Source organism: Plecotus auritus (genome assembly GCF_963455305.1).
Source record: "Plecotus auritus genome assembly, chromosome: X".
NCBI classification, from domain to species: Eukaryota; Metazoa; Chordata; class Mammalia; order Chiroptera; family Vespertilionidae; genus Plecotus; species Plecotus auritus.
Window position 1 is genome coordinate 33,107,180 of NC_137784.1, and position 14,055 is coordinate 33,121,234.

Sequence of the window (14,055 nt, forward strand, 5' to 3'; positions counted from 1 at the left end):
CCAATATTACTTACCCTACTGATTGTGTCTAAAAGATAAACTTTATCTCAAACTGCTGTTACAATAAAAGCCTAACAAGGCAGGTGATCAAGGCTGTGTGGTTCCTTTAGCCAGGCAGTCCCTTAGCCCTCTCTTTTGAAGCAAACATTATGTCATAGTAATCCATTCATCTGTTGCTCAGGGTCTGCTGGTCAGCCCGGGCAAGGTGGTTCCCTGTGTGAGGACCAAGGATTTTCAAGTTTGAGGGTATATTTTCCAGCTAAGGTTTCACAATAGGACAGCAGCTATCCACCAAGTAACGGATCTCTTTGTTACTTAAAAAGTTATTAAAAGCAAATGGTGCTTCAGTTATAGAGAAACAATTAAAGGGCCTTTTGCAGAGTGTTATAATTTATAATCCTTGGTTCCCTTGGGATTTCCAAGCTCGAGGGAATTGTTTTTCAGCTAAGGTTTCACAATGGGACCAAAGTTGTCCATAAAACAATATATAACAGTGCTTAAACAGTCATTAAAAGTGAATGGTGCCTCGGTTACAAAGAAACATTTAAAGGGCCTTTTGCAGGCTATTATAACTTATTACCCTTGGCTTCCTGATGCTGGAACATTAGACCTTGATCTCTGGGAACAAGTAGGTAGGAATTTAAAGAGAAATCAGGCCCAGGGAAAACGAGTGCCTTTGTCATCTTTAACTATGTGGACTCTTGTTTGAGTTGCACTATGCCCACTTCATATTGAGGATCAAAAGCCTATAGAACACCAGGAGAATTTACCACCGCCCCCTCCTCCTGAAGTAGAGCCTGTAAAGCCTGCAATGCCAAAGGCCCCACCTCGAGAGGAGATATTTCCCAATCCTCCACCATCAATGTGGGAAGGCTTATCAACTAGATCCTCAGTTATGGGATCATATATAAGACAAACTATGTTAGAAGTAGAGCTTTTGGCTTGCCAAGTTATGGAAGATCAGCAAGGTGATTGGATGCATGAATCACTCTCCTTTAATACCTTTAAAGAAATAAGGAAAAATGTTAGAGAAAATGGAGCTGACAGTCATTTACAAAAGGACTCTTTAATGCCTTGTCTGAAAATTACCATATGACACCTTGGGACTGGCATATTTTGGCCAAAACAACTCTGGACACCAGTCAATATTTGTTATGGAGAGTAGAATATGATAAGATCTGTAAACAACAGGCTGTTTGCAGGTGTTCACTGGCGAACCCACCTGGGAGCCCTCTGGGCCACATTCTGGCTGTAAGTCCCGGGCAATGTAAACCATCTGAAAGATCCATGAAAAAAATTCAAGTCTTGTCTGTGCGTTATGTGTGCCTGTAAATATCATATATGAGTGTCTGTTGATTGTTGTTTTATGTGTCTTTGTTGTTTGGTTTAACTTGTTTAAGGATGGGGCATATTTCACTTTGCTAGAGGCCCCAGCTACTTGTGGGCTGAACACATGGCAGGGATTGCAGGAACTTCCCAGCAGCTGCCAACAATTTTTAATCTTGAGGATCCTTTCTGCTCTCCCTCTCAAGTTATCAACTACTGGAAACTCTTAGCTAGTGAAAGTTCTTGTCTGTCTGTAATGTAACTTGGTTATTGATGATTTTTGCTTACTTTCTTATCTTTGGGGGACTTTGTTTATTCTTCACCATTTTATGAACATAGGGAATCCTCTGTCTCTACTGTTTGGGCTTTGTGACACTCAGAACCCATTTGCTGTGCTGGGTCAGTGTGAGATAAGATTCTAAGGCTAATGTCCCAGTCCACCCTTTTATGAGTAGTCTTTCATTTACTGTGCAGTTTTTCTGTTTCTGTTTTAAGATCTCTTCTTATATGCAAGATTTTCATGTTGTTAGTCTACTCAGAAGGAAAAATTATGGGAAATAAAACCTTCGAAACCCCCCAAGTCTTTTTCCTAGAAGGATCAGACCTATAGAAGTGCCCTCCAGCAGGCTGCAGAAATAGCAGTGAGGGGTCACTCCCATTTTTGTAAAGGAAAAAATAGTACTTTCACATTAAAGCCACTGAAAGCCAGTGAGCTATCCCTGTTACAAAATTTGCCAAGAAAATGCCTTAGGTAATAATAATTGGCTTTAAAATCTCAAAGTTGTTAAGGCAAAATAAATATAACTAAAATGAAGGGTATATGATAAAGCTTTTTCAGTGGTAATTATATGTGCCTACACATAGTTTTCCAAATTTTTTGATAACTTAAAACTGGAGTTTGCTGAATTAAATAATAAAAATTATTAAATATCTAGGTATTTTGAAATAACAGGATACTGCAATATTATTCATTGGAGTTTGCCTCATATGGAGAATCTAGAGGATGGATTTGAATCTGTTAATGAATAAATCTTGCATTTTATTTGAAATAGCTCATAAATGTGAATGTATTGTTAATCTGAGGGATGTTAATTACATGTCACCTAAAAATTAAGGTTTCTAAGGGTTAAGGCATAGAGATGCATTTTGAAGGGAAAAAAGTGGATTGTAAAGCTGCTTATTTCTGAAAGTTATAAGGGTTCAGAAGAAAGATTTGTGAAAGTTGTAGAGAGTTTGAGAAAGCTGTAGAATTTTGTGAAGAGAAATGTCAAAAGGAAGTTATGTAAATAACACAGGCCAGTAAGCCAAGACAAGTAGAATAGGGAAACTGAGATGGTTAAACAGCAATTTGGAGTCATCTAGTAAATCCTATCTTTCCTAAACCAAGGACACTTAAGAGTAAATGATGTGCATTTTGCCTCCCTAACCAGAGGGTATAACCAAATGTTAAATAGCTTATATCAATGTACTCAGGGAGACTGATAGCAGAAATGCAATTAGTGTAATTTGCTGACCACACCCAAAGACAAATGAAGTTAGAGAATAAACCTCATTTTATTTAGTCCTTTCCTAGTTCTATAAATTATTAAAATGGTTATAAGTTATATTAATCATGTATTTTTTAAAAGCCATCTTTTAATCATGGGCCTATGTTTGTGCCTATTACACTTTGATATCTGATCTTTTGGTAAAATAAATTTGACAGTCCTTCCAGGGTTTGAATTTTAAGAAACATTTCCTTGATCTAGAATTGGCTTTATTAGTAGATCACTCCAATAGCCTCTAGAATGCCTCAAGTACAGTATTTGTTTTCTCTCTCATGAAGGAAAATTTTCTGCTTAAGGTACATGGGAAGCTTTGTCAAATAAGTAACTATATTATGCTTTCATTTATAGCTCTAATTGTTATTCTGGAATATTGTGTTTTGCAGAAAGGACAAGATTCCTTGTCATTTGCATTACTCTATAAAGTATCTGGATTTATAGAAGTACTGGCAGGAAAAATCAGGAGAAACAAAAATCTTATTATGGGGCTGAATGAATGGAAAATAATTATATAGTTTTTGTAACCTTTGTTGAAAGTATTGCTGATTCTTAAACATTTTGTTTTTCAGACACAAGGAAGCATTTTAAAGCAAAGTTGGTAAATTATATATTCTCCCCACATGTCCCTCCAGAATTTGGCAGATCATAATATGTTTCTTTGCATGAATTCAATAAGACCTGTTTCCAATTGTAGCTATATTAACCAAGATAAAAACTGATAATGGACCTGCTTATAGCAGCCATGGCTTCACTGCCTTTTGTAGAACTTGATCCATCCAGCATTCCATGGGAATTCCTCACAATCCACAAAGGCAGGCCATCATTGAATGTGCCGAAGCTACCCTGAAGGGTACGCTAGTAAAACAAAAAAAGGAGAATATGGGACTCAATGACTCTGCTATAATACTATCTAAAGCACTATTTACCCTTAATTTTTTTGAATCTGAATGAACATTTTCAATCCTCTGTAGAACAGCATGTTACCTCAGTTACCCCATCTCAGAAACCACAAGTATTGTGGCAAGATGTGGACACTAATAACTGGATGGGACCCGATAAATTATTAACATGTGGGAGAGGATATGCCTGTGTTTCTACCCCTACAGGGCCACTGTAGATTCCAGTTCGCTGGGTTAAACCCTAGCATAACATGGCATGGACCAATCCTCTTCCATAAATGAAGAATCTGAGCCTGGGGACTCTGCAGCACTAAATGAGGCACCTTCCCCAGACCCAGATGGCCCCTGGAATAACCTGGGGAATGAAGAAGTTGACAGCAGAGGCTGAGCAATTATTGGAGCGTACTCATACTCCACACATTCCAGATAACTAACCATTGATCTTTTCATTTTTCTTATAGTCTGTAAAACCGGAACTGGAGCAGTAAATGCACTTCATGGACCCTGACATACTATAGCAGAAAGTTCACCACCTCCCTCTGTCTTCTACATTCAGCAAAACAAAAAAGGGAAGATGTTGAGGAGCACAAGAAATTTGGTTGGAAAGTTTGTAAGGAGGACATTCTGAGAAAAGGGAAGTGTGTGGAAGGCCGCCTGCCTTGTTTATTGAAATTCCAACTTAGGGGAGTTCCAAAGGCAGTGCCCCTAATTATTCCTTGACCTTTCCAAACAAGTCTGTGCAGGTACAGACCCCCGGGTATTTACTGGAATTCTTATACTTAATCTTTGGGTGTCCTTGCTTAAAGGACACTACAAACACATGTGTCCTCCCAATATTACTTACCTTACTGATTGTACCTAAAGATAAACTTTATCTCAAACTGCTGTTACAATAAAAGCCTAACAAGGCAGGTGATAGAGGCTGTGTGGTTTCTTTAGCCAGGCAGTCCTTTAGCCCTCTCTTTCATAGCAAACGTGTTGGAGTAATCCATTCATCCATCTTTCAGTGTTTGCTGGTCAGTCCTGGCAGAGGAGGGCTAAGGGGGAGGGAAAGGGGTATGACATCTGCAATACTCTCAACATTAAATATATTTTTAAAAAGGAAAGAGAAATCTGATTCACTCTCCTGCAGCTCTAAACTTAGCTAGATTGAATTGAATGAAACAGGGAATTCTCAGATGGCATTAATAAAGGATAATTTGTACCAAAGACATCTACTGGGACACATATCAGTGATTAATAAATATTGCCCACTAGTAATTATGACCAGATATGTGCTCTTAGAGGCAGAAATCCATATATTCTATCAGTGAGTCCTAAATAATGCTGACATTATGACTATTTACATGTCAGGTTTATTAAAACTCATAGGAAAACTGTATGTTCCTGTTAAATAATCAGAAATGGTGTTGGGATATACTTTTTAAAACTTAAGTTGTTAACTTAAAACCTCAAAAAAAATGCATCTACTCCAAGCTCAGTTTGGGAATGAGCTGAAAACTAACAGTCACAACCAAAACATGGAAGGCCTCTGACCAAAGCAGAAAATCACCTCTTGCTTCTAGAACTGCATGCACCACAGCACAGAGCATGGTGCTGGAAGGACTTTAGTGACTGTATAACCTGCCCTTAGGAAGTATATCAAAATCATTGTCCTAAAATGTAACAGCAAAAGAGATTTCAAAATCATGTTCTACTGCTTCCAAATAACAGAATTTCAAGAGCAAAAGTAATTTCAAATATATCCTTGTGATTGGAGAAAAGAAAGATGCATAAGCCATAGATTTATATGATATCATTCATACTAGTATGCTTGTTTTCATTATGCGAGACCAGAAACTTATTTCTACTTTAATATTACTTTAAACCCTCACATGAATGTGGACAATACCATTCATTCACTATTAATCACTACACTGAATATGACTTGATGCCATCCTTGGAAAATATTGAGATTAATATTAAAAAAAACAGGGTAAGTAGAGATATGAGGTGCTCTCCACCAGTATTGCAAACCACCAAAGCTTATTGTAAAACCCAAAGAAAATAAGCCAACTGATAAAATAAAACCAGATGATATCTCAAAATATTTCAAACCTTCTCTCCTTTGCTAGTGGTCTCATGATATATAGTCTGAGAAATTTACTCTAGCTTCCCAAAGAACAAGAATAGAAGGATAAAAAGTGTTTATCACATTTCCTTATTATATAAACTCCAAGTTGCAATACACAGAACCCCAAATATTATATGACTGTAAGTTTCCTCTGTCATCCAGGCAAACAAATGCACTTAAGAAAAAAAGTGCACTGATACCTCAGTAATCCATCCTTGTCAAAATCTGACTCTCAGCTGTTGTATTGTATTTCTTATCCAGTTTTTTCTTTCTACACTAACTATTCCTAGAGGGAAAGTTTTCCTAATTAAAATATATGCCTACACAACCTCCAAAAATATATTCATATTGATATTTTAATATAATATCCCATAGTATTTTGCATAAATAAATTAAATTAAGCTGTTTAAAATAAATGAATGTTCAGAGTAGCAGCTAGTATTATTGGTAATTAGAATCCTAAACACAAGACACAATAAAGTTTCTAATATAGTTCTGCCAAACAAATAAAACAAAACAAAAAACAGCATTCTTGTTTTTACTGGCATAAAAACAGAAATATAGATTAATGGAACAGAATAGAGAGTCCATAAATAAACCCATGCATTTATAGTCAGTTAATATTTGACAAAGGAGGCAAAAACATACAATGGGGGTAAAGATAGTCTATTTAATAAATGTTGTTGGGAGAATTGGACATATATATGCACAAAAAGGAAATTATTGTAGTTTTACAAAATACACAAGAATAAACTTAAAATGGATTAAAGACTTAAATGTTAGACTCAAAACTGACCCTGAAGTAATATCTTTATGGAAGAATAAACCCCTTTTATGAAGTATTAATAAATAAATAAGTATAAGTAAAAACAATATCTTGCTTTATGTTGTGAGGTAAATATTTTATATGTGAAAAACACAGTAAAATGTACACATTATTTTAGTGTTCAATACTAAAATTTTTTTTTCCTTCTTTCCCTATAATAATATATTATTTTGTGCAACAATTTTGGGTATTTGAAACACTTTACCTTTATTACTTCATCGAGTATTCACAATAGCCTTTCGAGATAGGCAGGGATGGCACATATTCCCATCTCCTTTTTTATAGATGATTAAACTAATATAGAGCTATGGTTTGACTGTGTTCACACAGCCAAACCCATAGCTCTATGTTCTTTCTGTGAGATCAGGATCTTTGAAATGATTTAAGGGCATTTAAAAAAATAAATTATATTTGGGTTTTGCTTTCAGAGTTGAAGGAAAGAGACTGGTGACTAAGACTCATAAAAATCTGACCCTTTCTACAATCAAGTCAGATTTGAGTCTGCTCTGAGGCAGGTTAGAATGATCCCAGAGATCTTGATCTATACTGCATCCTCCAATTCCCTATAAAGTGAAATTGAAATGCTAGATTAAATTGGAAACTATCTTAAGTTTCCAAGAGTTGGCATCTTGAATCACTCTAGATTTCAGATTATCCTCTGGATCTTCCCCGACTGAACCAGAAATGGATTACTAAAAATGATAAAGAGGAAAGCAACTATTCCATAGGCATTTTTTTCTTAATATTTAAATCCAGAAGGAAAATGTGTGTGTGATAGAGACATGCTGATTACAAAGGGCTGAAATAAATGAGTAATCACTAACATAACATAATAGAACATTTTAATAAAAATTAATATTTTTTCTTAAACATTAACTTACCAGACACTGAATAACTGTACACATTAATAATCATAACACAAATAAACCTATTTTTCTTGTTCTCCAAAAGCAAAATATTTCCTCTTGTGCACACCAAACAAGTCAGTCCAAGACTAATGACTTGGCAATCGGCTGCTAAAATATTAGCTGCTAGTATTAGTGGAGAGAAATGGTGTGCCTACGCATAAGGCGTGTAAGTGAAATGAATGCAACACGATTATAGTAATCAGTCATTAGGTAACGTTGTAGTTCATGATTATTTTTTCTTTATTGATTAAGGTGTTACATATGTGTCCTTATCTCCTACCTTCCCTCTGAGGTTTGAGCATCTGATCGATGCTTCTCTGTCTCTGGATCTGCTTTTGTTCATCAGTTTATGTTGTTCATTATAATCCACAAATGAGTGAAATCATGTGATTTTTATCTTTCTTCAACTGACTTATTTCACTTAGCATAATGCTCTCCAGCTCCATCCATGCTGTTGCAAATGGTAGGAGTTTCTTCCTTTTTATAGCAGCATAGTATTCCATTGTGTAGATGTGCCACAGTTTTTAATCCACTCATCTGCTGATGGGAACTTAGTCTGTTTCCAAATCTTAGCTATGGTGAATTGTGCTGCTATGAACATAGGGGTGCATATATCCTTTCTGATTGGTGTTTCTAGTTTAGCAAAAATTTTTTGAAGACAAAAATCTGGTTTTACTATGCTGTATACCTGAAACTAATACAAAATAATATTTAATGTAAACTGTAATTGAAAAATACAAAACACATTTTTGAAAGAAAAGGAAATTTTTACACAGATACACACACACAGGAAATACCATGTGAAGATACTGGAAGAAGACCATTTATAAGCCAAGGAGAGAGGCCTCAGAAGAAACCAACCCTGTCAACACTTTACTCTTGGACTTGTAGCCTCCAAAATTTTGAGGCAATAATTTTCTGTTCATTAAGACAGAAAATATCTGGTTTTAAGAATCTTTGCAATGTGCCAACTTTCCCCAAGCCTAGTATAGTGTTTTATGAACACTCAAGATATATTTTGAAATTTAAATGTAAAGAAGCCTCAAGCTAATCAATTATCATGCTTAAAGAAAAACAAGGGTGGTAGAAGTGCTGACTTGTCAAATCATCCTTGACACCCCCTAAAACATTTGACCATGGTAACTTAAAGTTATTGAACCTGTGTTTTATAGTTTCTTTTCTGTCATGAAAAGGGCAGTCATGAAAATTAAAATAGATATCCTATGTTACAGATATTATTTTTAAAGTTTTAAAAATATTTTATTGATTTTTTTTATAGGGAGAGAGAAAGGGAGAGGGAGAAACATCAATGTGAGAGCAGAACATTGATTGGCTCCTAGACGCCCCCCCTCCCCGACTGGGGATTGAGCCTGCAACCTGGGCATGTGCCATGACTGGGAATTGAATCGGCAACCTCTTGGCCTGTGGGATGATGCTCAACTAACTGAGCCACACCAGCCAGGGATAGATATCTTGCTATGATTAAGAAAATGTTTGGCTTATGGTAAGTATTCAGTGTGTTAGTTCTTTTCTACTCCATTTCCTTACTCATATCCCAGAGTACCTTGTAGAAGAATCATAAGTACTGGAGAGCATCCCCTGAACTGTTTGAAGTTGAAATTGTGCAATCGATGACCATGTTATATTTTGTTATCAATGACCACAATGCTAACTCCAAGCCATAAGGATAGAATCCTGAGAACTATAGGGCGATAATTCTCATTCCTCCATTGTGACTGCAGTGGCTGATTAACAAAGAGCAGTATCAACAAATGCTTAAGAAAAAAACATAACTTACTAGGCAAAAGCTATCATACTTTGTGGGAAGGACAATTATGACTGATGAAATAAAGTAGGGGTTTTGGCCATTTTGAGTAAGGGAGTTGAAATGGTTATAACTTATTTAGAGTTTCAAAAAACTTTGACAAGTTTCCACATTAAAGGCTTTTACAATTTAGATCACCATGCAGTTAGAGAAAGTGTCCGTTATTGAACAGATATCTCTAAAATTTCTTCCAAACCAACATTTGATGTTGGCCTTCCTGAAAATGAACTGCCAATCTTACAAGGACAATCTGCATGGAGATCTCCCAAGGCTGGATGAGTGGGTAGAACTCAGCAGATAAGTTTCAATGAGCTGTTATTTGTTAGAAAACAGGCTTCAAAGAATAACCTTGGCATTTAATATAGGACATAGAGTGGAAAGATAGCAAAAAACAAGAGCGCCTTTGATTCTTCAAATATGAAGGAAGATGAAGAAAATATAAAGTATAATATGCAAAAAAAGAATACAGAATCTTAAAGTTGATTATCATAGAATTTTAGCTGCTATCTAGTCTGCTCTCCCACCTAAAAATGTCACTCCTGCCTCATCCTAGCCACTTGTGGAATACCTCCAGTTTTAAGGAGTGTATCCCCTCACTAGAACAATCTATTTCATTATTTGCTCCTACTGTTAGAAAATAAATGTATTAGATTGAGCTGAAATTTGCCTCTGATAATCACCAACATTTTTTTGGTTCTTCCTTTTTTTAACCATGCAAAATAAACATAGCCCTTCTTCTACTTAAATTCCCTACACATGCTTTAAGTCACCTATCATGTACAATATATGCATACATTTCCCTGCTTCTGTTAAATGTAGAATCTAGTGGGGAAGCAGACATTTAAAAAAATTACCACCCAGGTTTTTTTAAGATGGCGGCGGAGTAGGTGGGCTTTTCTCGTACCTCCTCCCAGAACTAACTTGGAAATAAAACTAAATTGGGGAACATTCACCCTGAACTACTAACTGAAGACTAGCTGAAAAGGAGCTTTTTAAACAAGGAAAGGCAGAAATCACCATGAGACTTGTAGAAAGAATTCGGTCCCAAGAGGGACTGGTCCTGCTCCCACGGCAGGCAGGTTGAGGATGCAGACAGATTTCTCAGTTGGAAGAGGAGGTATTCTCCCTGAGAGAAGTGAGCCCTGGAACCCAGGCTGAGCTCCCCACACCAGAATGCCAAAGCCAGGAAGAACTGCTATATAGTATCTAGTGATGAAAGGCAGTGGGGTTTCTATCTGCTAGAGAGAGACAAAGCAATTTTTTTAAAGGACCAGATCATAGGATTTTCGTTTGCAGCCACTCACCCTGGGCTTCGGTGGAGGTAAGGCAGTGCAGGCTAGGATAGCCTGAGGAGAGTCTGGGATGGGAGGCATTGGAGAAAGACTTGGGGTAGTGGCTGCTAGGATATTCAGTCATCCCCTTACCTAATACCACAGCATCTTGACCCCTGCTGAGTAGACAGCCAGCCCCAGAGGCTTAGCCTACACATCTGGGCAGTCTCAGGAGGCCTCAGTAACTGGCTATGGGATGGGGCCATTCCGCCTACTTTACTAGGAACCTGACTGGTGCTTTCCCCTAACAGGACAGATGATAGAAACTCCTGGCTTCCCGCATACCCCACTGGACTGCCTGTGAAGGGCTCCACCATGCAGAGGACAGTAAAACATTCTGAGATAGACCTTGATAGATGGCTCTGGGACAGTGGAACAACCACCATCTTCCCTGAAGTCTGAACGGTACCACCTCTTCATGGGAGACTCACAGGTTCCATCCTCTCTATTCCACCAAAAGCCTTTTAACAAACAACCTTTTCAGTGACTAAGTCTGACAGCTGGTTGGAAAGTGGAGGCAGATGGAAGTTGACCCCAAGGTGCTTTGGAACATTTACTGATCTGCCCCTGGGCCTCATGCTGCTAATAAGCCAGTCTTGGAGCACAGCTTGGCCCCTCTCATGCCCAGCCAAACCAAGCCCAGTTGAGGCAGCCACAAACTGTAGATCACTTGAAGGTTCAAAAAGGTTGCCAAGAGCCAAACATAGACAGATTCTGACATTAGCTAACACCAAAGTACCTCCCAGGAGGTCTGGAACTGGCATACAAAACAGTCAGCATCAGTCAATGTAAGATCAGGATCCAAAGGGAGATCTCAGCAGGCACTAAACTCTGCCAAGCGATTCAATTTTGTGTTTTGTTTCTTCACTTAGATTTTTGTGTTTTTTTTCTTCTCCATCATTTTTTTATTTCTTATCACTTTATTATTTTTTCTCTATTTTCATGTTTCTGATTTTTCTTTTTCCTTTTCTTACTCTACTTTAAATTTCTCTCTTCCATTATATTTTCTTCTTTCTCTTATTTTTTCCTTTTAATAATTTTTCTTCTTTTCTTTTATAGCATTTTCCTTTTCCTATTCTTTATTCTTATTTTTTCCTCTTCCTGTTTTTCTTTTATATTCTTTTTTCTTCCCCCATTTTTTCTTCTCATATTCTTTTTCTTTTATTTTATTATTCTTGTTCTCTTTTCTCTTTCCTAATTCACTTTTCTTTTAGTGGTTGTTTTAGCTGCTGTTGTTGGGTTCTTTTGTATGTTTTTTGTTTTGTTTTGTTTTGTTCTGTCAACATCTGTACAACAGCTCACATGCTGTGGTAGGGGTTGAGCCTCCTAGCCTGAGGGCAGATTCCACCCATGAATGGGACAACAACAATGAAGACTCAGTTATAATAGGATAACCCACAAAACCCACACAAGGGACATTCCTAGAACACCCAGATCAGGCAATCAAGAAGACTGAAATGCTGGGACACACAAGACACTTTCTACATAAGGCCATCCCATGGATACTGGGAATCATAGCAGATCTATCTAATTTATATAAACAAACACAAAGAGACAGCTAAAATGGGGAGACAAAGAAACAACCCCCAAATGAAAGAAAAGGAGGAATCATCAGAAAAAATACCTAAATGAAATGGAGGCAAACAATTTACCAGATATAGAAATCAAAGTAATGGTCATAATAATGCTCAAGGAACTTACTGAGAACTACAAGTAACTTAATGAGAATTACAAGGAACATAGTGGGAACAACATCAGCATGAAAAAAAATACATAGAATCCATGATTAAGAACCAGTCAGAAATTAAGAATACCATTCTGACATCAAGAATGCACAGGAACCCCTAGCTGGTTTGGCTCAGTGGATAGAGTGTTGGCCTGCAAACTGAAGGTTCCTGGGTTCCATTCCAGTCAAGGGCACATGCCTGGGTTGCGGGCTCGATCCCCAGTAGGAGGTGTGCAAGAGGCAGTCAATCAATGATTCTCATCATTGATGTTTCTATCTCTCTCTCCCTCTCTCTTCCTCACTGAAATCAATAAAAATATATTTTAAAAAAAGAATGCACAGGAAGGCCCTGGCAAATTTTGCTAAGTGGTTAGAGCTTCAGCCCATGGACTAAAGGGCTGCAGATTTGATCCTAGTCAAGGGCGCATACCACGGTTGCAGGCTCAATCCTTGGCCCCAGTCAGGGGCACTTTCAGGAGGCAACAAATTGATGTGTCTCTCTCACATCAATGTTTCTCTCTCTGTGTTTCCCCCCACTCCCTTCCACTATCTCTGAAAAAAAAAATGAATAGAAAACATATCCTTGGGTGAGAATTAATAACAAGAAAAGAACACACAAAAAAGGCATTTATCTGAAAGCATTCTTGCTGGAAGGAGCTCCCTGGGGTTTTACTTTGAAAGGTGTCCTGGAGCATGGAGAACCATTAATCATTTCTAAGGTGAACCTGATAGTGGAAAGACCTCAAGGACTCAAATATGGCTGCAGAGTACCTGGAGGATCTGTCTACTTACTCCCAAAACCGGGCCAGATTTTCAGCTAAACTGTGGATCATTCAGTTTGAAAAAACAGTTTAAGTGTAGCTGATCTGAAGTCTTGTAGGCAGGAAAAGGGGAGAAAAGACAGGAGGAGATGCAGAGAGGGTGAGCGAGCTTCTGTACTTCCAAGGTGGGCATGGGGGAGGTGGATGTAAAGTTTGGCAGTGGAATGCCCACCCCCTGGAACTATGGGATCTGGGCCTTACACAGGGATCCCCAATCCAGAGCAACAGAGAAAGGAAGGGGAGCCTGCATAACAACAGGCAGTGGGAATCAGTGTGGATTCGGTCCAACTGGGAGTCTCAGACAGAACCAGTCTAGGTAAAGGGCAACATCCTTGTTAAAACACCAGCCTGGGAAGATCTGTACCTATGGGAGGGACCATGCACCATAGATAGGGGCCAGCAGAGGTGTCTGATTGGTACGCCTAGCAGTGAATCTGAGGAGCGCTTTATTCTCTGGAAGAACTTTGGGCAGAGAGCCAGAAGGGGAATGGACAGTGGTTTCTCCCCGGCCTGCCACACCTGGGGTGACACTGTGGCTCAAAGGACGTCTGCGGAGTGAGTGGGGTCCCTCCGGCAGGCAGGGCCCCTTGGACTGGCCTGTGGGGATTGGGCCAAAACTGGCTCTCCTACATCCCCCAAGGGCTCCTGGATTGCGAGAGGGTGGTTCTTGGGTGACGCACCCCGGAATCGGGCTCCCTCCTCTCTGGTTCCAGGGTGTATCACCTAAGAACTGAAG